Below are 6,000 nucleotides of genomic sequence, written 5' to 3'. Positions count from 1 at the left end.
AGAGATCCAGTTGGGGTTAGGATTGGACCTAGGGTTAGGGTTATGTTGAGGGATAGGGTTAGAGTTCCGGTTGGGGTTAGGACTGGACCTTGGGTTAGGGTTATGTTGGGGGCTAGGGTTAGAGATCCAGTTAGGGTTAGGATTGGACCTAGGGTTAGGGTTATGTTGAGGGATAGGGTTAGAGTTCCTGTTGGGGTTAGGACTGGACCTTGGGTTAGGGTTATGTTGGGGGCTAGGTTTAGAGATCCAGTTAGGGTTCGGATTGGACCTAGGGTTAGGGTTATGTTGAGGACTAGGGTTAGAGATCCGGTTAGGGTTAGGATTGGACCTAGGGTTAGGGTTATGTTGAGGGCTAGGGTTAGAGATCCGGTTAGGTTTAGGATTGGACCTAGGGTTAGGGTTTTGTTGAGGGCTAGGGTTAGAGATCCGGTTAGGGTTAGGATTGGACCTAGGGTTAGGGTTAAGTTAAGGGTTAGGGTTAGAGAGATGGTTAGGGTTAGGATTGGACCTAGGGTTAGGGTTATGTTGATGGCTAGGGTTCGAGAGATGGATTAGAGTTACAATAGGACCTAGGGTTAGGGTTATGTTGAGGGTAGGTTTAGAGAGATGGTTAGGGTTAGGATTGGACCTAGGGTTAGGGTTATGTTGAGGGCTAGGGTTAGAGAGTTGATTAGGGTTACGATTGGACATACGGTTAGGGTTATGTTGAGGGCTAGGGTTAGAGAGATGGTTAGGGATAGGATTGGACCTAGGGTTAGGGTTAAGTTAAGGGCTAGGGTTAGAGAGATGGTTAGGGTTAGGATTGGACCTAGGGTTAGGGTTATGTTGAGGGCTAGGGTTCGAGAGATGGTTAGAGTTACAATAGGACCTAGGGTTAGGGTTATGTTGAGGGTAGGTTTAGAGAGATGGTTAAGGTTAGGATTGGACCTAGGGTTAGGGTTATGTTGAGGGCTAGGGTTAGAGAGTTGATTAGGGTTACGATTGGACATACGGTTAGGGTTATGCTGAAGGCCAGGGTTAGATAGATGGTTAGGGTTAGGATTGGGCTTAGTGTTAGGGTTATGTTGAGGGCTAGGGTTAGAGAGATGCTTAGGGTTAGGTCTGCACCTAGGGTTAGGGTTATGTTCAGAGTTCGGGTTACTGATATGTTTAGGGTTAAGATTAGACCTACGGTTAGGGTTAGGTTTAGGGTTAGGTTTAGGGATATAGTTAGCGTTATGTTTAAACCTAGCATTAAGGTTATGTTGAAGGTTAGTATTATGGATATGGATAGGGTTAAGATTAGACCTAGGTTTAGTGTTAGGGTTTTAGTTAGATAAAGATATCGTTAGGAGTACGATTATACCTATATTTTGGTTTATGTTGAGGGTTAGGGTTAGGGATATGCGTAGGTTTAAGATTAGACATAGGGTTAGTGTTTGGTTTAGGGTTACGTTTAGCAATGTTGTTAGGGTTGTGATTAGACATACGGTTAGGTTTAGGGTTAGGATTAGACCTCGCGTTAAGATTAGGGTTCAGGTCATATTAAGTTTAAGGCTAGGTTTAGAGTTAGGGTTAGATATAGTATTATACCTAGGTTTAGGGTTACTTTTAAGGTTAGGATTACGGTTAGAGTTAAGCTTAGGGTTAGAATTATCCCTAGGTTTAGTGTTATGGTTAATGTTAGGATTAGGGTCGGGGTTAGGATTAGTGTTAGTTTTAAGATTAGACCTAGTTTAGGGTTATGGTTAGGGTTGTGGTTATGTTTTGGATTAGACGTGGGTTAGGGTTATGTTTAGGGTTAGGATTAAGGTTAGGTTTAGGGTTAGGGTTCAGGTTATTATTAGGTTTAGGGTAAGGTTTGGGTTAGGGTAAGAGTTAGGATTCGTCCTAGCTTATGGGTTAGGTTTAGGGTTAGGATTAGGGTTACAGTTACGCTGCTTTGTGTGATTTTATGAGATCTTTATTATCACCTGTCCCACTCCCTTTATTTGAACTAATTTGAGTAGCTTTCTATTAGTTAGTTACAAAAAGAGTTGAGTGTTAAACAAGTGGGATTATTGCCCATCGACTGCCTGTAGGACTGGTTTCATATCTGATAGGCAGTGAATAGAAAGCAGCCCTTGAAAGGACTCCATGAACCATCTAAATTCTTGGTTTAACAAGGCTCTATGTTGCTAGTTTACTAGGAACATTTATATAAGTGGCTTGCCTAGAATTAATTGACCCAAAGTGCTTCCTGAGAGCAGAATGGAGACCCTGAGAGACTAGAGGGCGACAGGGGGTTCTGATTCAGTGGAGCGGTGAGCACACCCACCAGCTGGAGGTGTGGTACACCCTGTAACACCGTTTTACCTTTCAGTAAATAGCAATACTCACTGAAGGAGAATCAGTTTTCTGTATTTTAGAAACTTAACTCAGATTACTATCTCATACAGTTTTAACTTTAGAAGTTACACTAGTATGTGAGCAGTTTCTCTTTGTTACTTAATATAAGGTCTAGGCTAAGGATTGTGTAATTTCAAAATTGAGAAATCAAGTTCTTTTTGTTTTTTTTAGTCAAAAGGGAAAAAAACTCAAAATTATTTCAAATTGAGGGATCAAAATGTGTGACATTCTCCCTCAAACACATGGAATCAAGTGTTCTGAATGTGTTGGCCCATTTTAAGCTGCTTAATGCTTAGTGGTTTTTTTATTAAACTGTTTGGGTCACTGCTTAGGTGCATTTGAAACTTCCTTTCTCCCTCCCCTCCAAAAGAAACATTTTTATTGCTCTATTATTTAATAACAATATTTTCTGCTTTTTAAATTGTCTTATACCTAATAGAAATAATTAAGGCTTAAGATAAATCCAAATTTAAAATAATATTAATGAAGTAATACATAAATTTTATTTCTAGAACTCATTAAAACTCCTTTAACTTTAAATCACTGCATATTAAAATATTTATAATTATTCTTTCATATGGTTCATATAATATCATCTGATTTAAGGGACATTTCACCAAAACATAATTAACCTGCTGGGAAAAAGTACAGTAGGAATATAATTACATGCAGATAATTAAAATAATAAAAATCAAAGAAATCTGAGATATAAACTGAAAATAATTAATTTGGCTTTACTAGTATATGTAATAGTGTTTAAAATATTATAATTACAACTTTCAAAGACCATGATAGTATTTGGACTGAACTGATTCACAGTTGATACTACTTGAAGTAAATAGAGCATATGATAGCTAGCACACTCTATAAGTAAGCTCCAAGATATAAACAAGACCAGAGATGTATTATCATTCTCAATCCAATATGGTTAGTCCTAACAAATGGAGATTGCTTGTATCTTGCAAAAAACGGGGGGGGGGGGGGGGGGAAGGGGGTTAGGACATTCAGTTTTATCTACCCTGTCCATATAACCCTTTATAGTGTTTCTACTATTATGTCAGATTTCTACTAGTGGTCCTGCTTTGTTTTCTCTTATACTTACCCTCAAGAACAATCTGAATTGCACTTTGTTTTCTACTTGCAGTTTTGTGATTGTCATAATTGCTGCAAGGGACTAACCAAAAGCATAGATCTGTCACATAAAGATCAGAATAACATTGTTTGGATTTAATATTGCTTAACTGTAAAAATAATTCATTAACTCAGCCTTTACCCATTGGGGTCTGTCATTTCTTATGGATTTAATGTTATTTCCATTGCATGAATTGATAACACAACTGAAAGCATATTTATTCATCTGCTAACTTTTGAAAGTATTGTGAGTTATCACCATCTACATCATGCTATATCAACATCTATGAAGAATCAATAAACACTATTTTCTAAGCCTAAGTAGACTTCTTAGAGTTCTATTCTTTCAGTCATTTCTCCATTTTGTTCTAATAATAAAATAATACATAATACTTAACTTTTTTAGTTTTTTCAATGTCATATTTTAATTAATTTAATCATATAAGAACCTTATAAAAATCTTATTTTTTAAAGAAACACAGAAAACAAGCCCCAGCTGATGTTCCTCAGTGGTAAAGCATCGGCCCTCAAACCAAAGGGTTGCAGGTTCAATTCCCAGTCAAGGGCATGTACCTGGGTTGCAGGTTTGATCCCTGGCCCTGGAGGTAGGGGCATGTGAGGGAGACAATCAATCAATGTGTCTCTCTCACATTAATGTTTCTCTCTCTCTCTTTCTCTCCTCCCCTTCCCTCCCTCCCTTCCACTCTCTCTAAAAATCAATGGGAAAATATCCTCTGGTGAGGATTAACAAAACAAACAAACAAACAACAACAACAAAACAGGACCCACTGGTAAGAAATCTGACATAATAGGAGAGACACTATACAGTGCTGTAGGGATAAAGTAGGGAGACTCCCAAATGTCTTTTGTTAAAAAAAAAAAAAAATACAGACAATCTCCATTTGGTAGGACCAACCACACTGAATTTTATAATGACAATATATCTCTGTCTTGTTTACATACTGTAGTCATGTAGAAAGAGGAAGATACTAGTATTATTATCTCCTTTCATATAGGTGTGATTAAGTAACTGGTCCCAAGTTACAGAGATAGCAAGGGGTAGTGTAATGGAGAATGAATACACTATACTTATTTAAAGCTACCCATATTAATCTTAGTAAATGTTAAACCCAGCTTGTTACTCTATCCTGACTTTTCTCTGAAAACTAAAACTTGCATGATAAAAGGTTTTTTTAGTATACTTTACAGTTCAGTAGTTTCAGTTCCTGTGTGAACCTAAGGAGCAGCATGACCTTCAAGGCCCTGGCTAATGCCAACCACCCAGACATAGGAATTCACTGACAAAAAAACAGATGGCCAACTCAAGGACGCTGACCATGAAAATCCATTTCAGGACCAGCAAGGACACTGCCTGTATGTCTGCAGCCCCTCCCCCTGATCTCTTTGTTCTGTTTTCCCTCTCCCTTCTTATAAAAACCTCTGACTGCATTGAAATGTTAAGACGGGCTTTGGGACGAGAGTCTCCCATCTTCTTGCATAGCAAGCACTTAAATAAACCTCTTTCATTCTCACCAGCACCTGTCTTGTGAGTTTGGCTTTTGTTGCAGCAGGCAGCCAAACATGGGTTCAGTTACAGTAGCACTGAGGTTAAAATCTGGACAGTCTGGCTCCCAAATGCATGCTGTAAATCACCATATCGTATGGCATCTGTGCCAATGTGGCAAAAATTGAAGGCCAGAGCAAAGCAGAGTCCCCTCTGAAAATGAAGGCATCAGAGTTGTGCGCATCCCAAAGTATACACCTTTACCTGCTGCTGCTCATCAGAGTCAGGTCCCTTAGCTGGCCAGAGGTCAAAGTCCTGTATTAGAGATTCTGGTTAAGGCCTTTCCTACTCCCCTCGGCCCTACCTCCAGGCTCTTCAGGTAGCATGGAAGAGAGATATCCAGCAGGCTCCCTTTCCTCTTGGGACTCAGTTTCTGAAGGAAGAAGTCATTTTGCATATAGTAGTTTGTATCGAAGATGGGACAGGACCAGTCTTAGCTAAAAATTATAAGACAGAAAATATTTCTTTGTCACTTTCTTAGCTAGCAAAACTCATTTCCCAGCCTCTTACTGTATTCAGAACTAACCTACTCTTTACACTCAATACCTTCATACTGGGTTGCCTGTGGGCTGCCTAGAGCCCCCTATTATGACCTTCCACTCTGTAATGCCCCTCATCTTGAAATCTCATTTTTCAAACTACCTCTCTTTTTGTGGCAGAAAGTACCATTATTCCCCTAGTGTCTGTATGTCCTTTCCTTCATAATGATAGAGTTTCCATTTTCTGGCTTCTTTGCAGTCAACTATGACCATGTCACTAAGTTTTGCCCAATGGGATATGAACATGTGTGAGCAATTTACAGGAAATGTCCTTAAAGAAAGATGCTGCATCTTTCTTTCCCCTTTCAGCCTGCCTGTTGGCTGCAATGTAGATTTAATTTCTGGCATGAAGCACAGCAGACAGAGAGAGAGAAGGAGTCTACGTCTCCAAGTCTTGTG

Source organism: Miniopterus schreibersii, assembly GCF_964146895.1.
Source record: "Miniopterus schreibersii genome assembly, chromosome: 7".
Classification (NCBI taxonomy): Eukaryota; Metazoa; Chordata; class Mammalia; order Chiroptera; family Miniopteridae; genus Miniopterus; species Miniopterus schreibersii.
Note: the sequence above shows the minus strand (reverse complement) of the source record.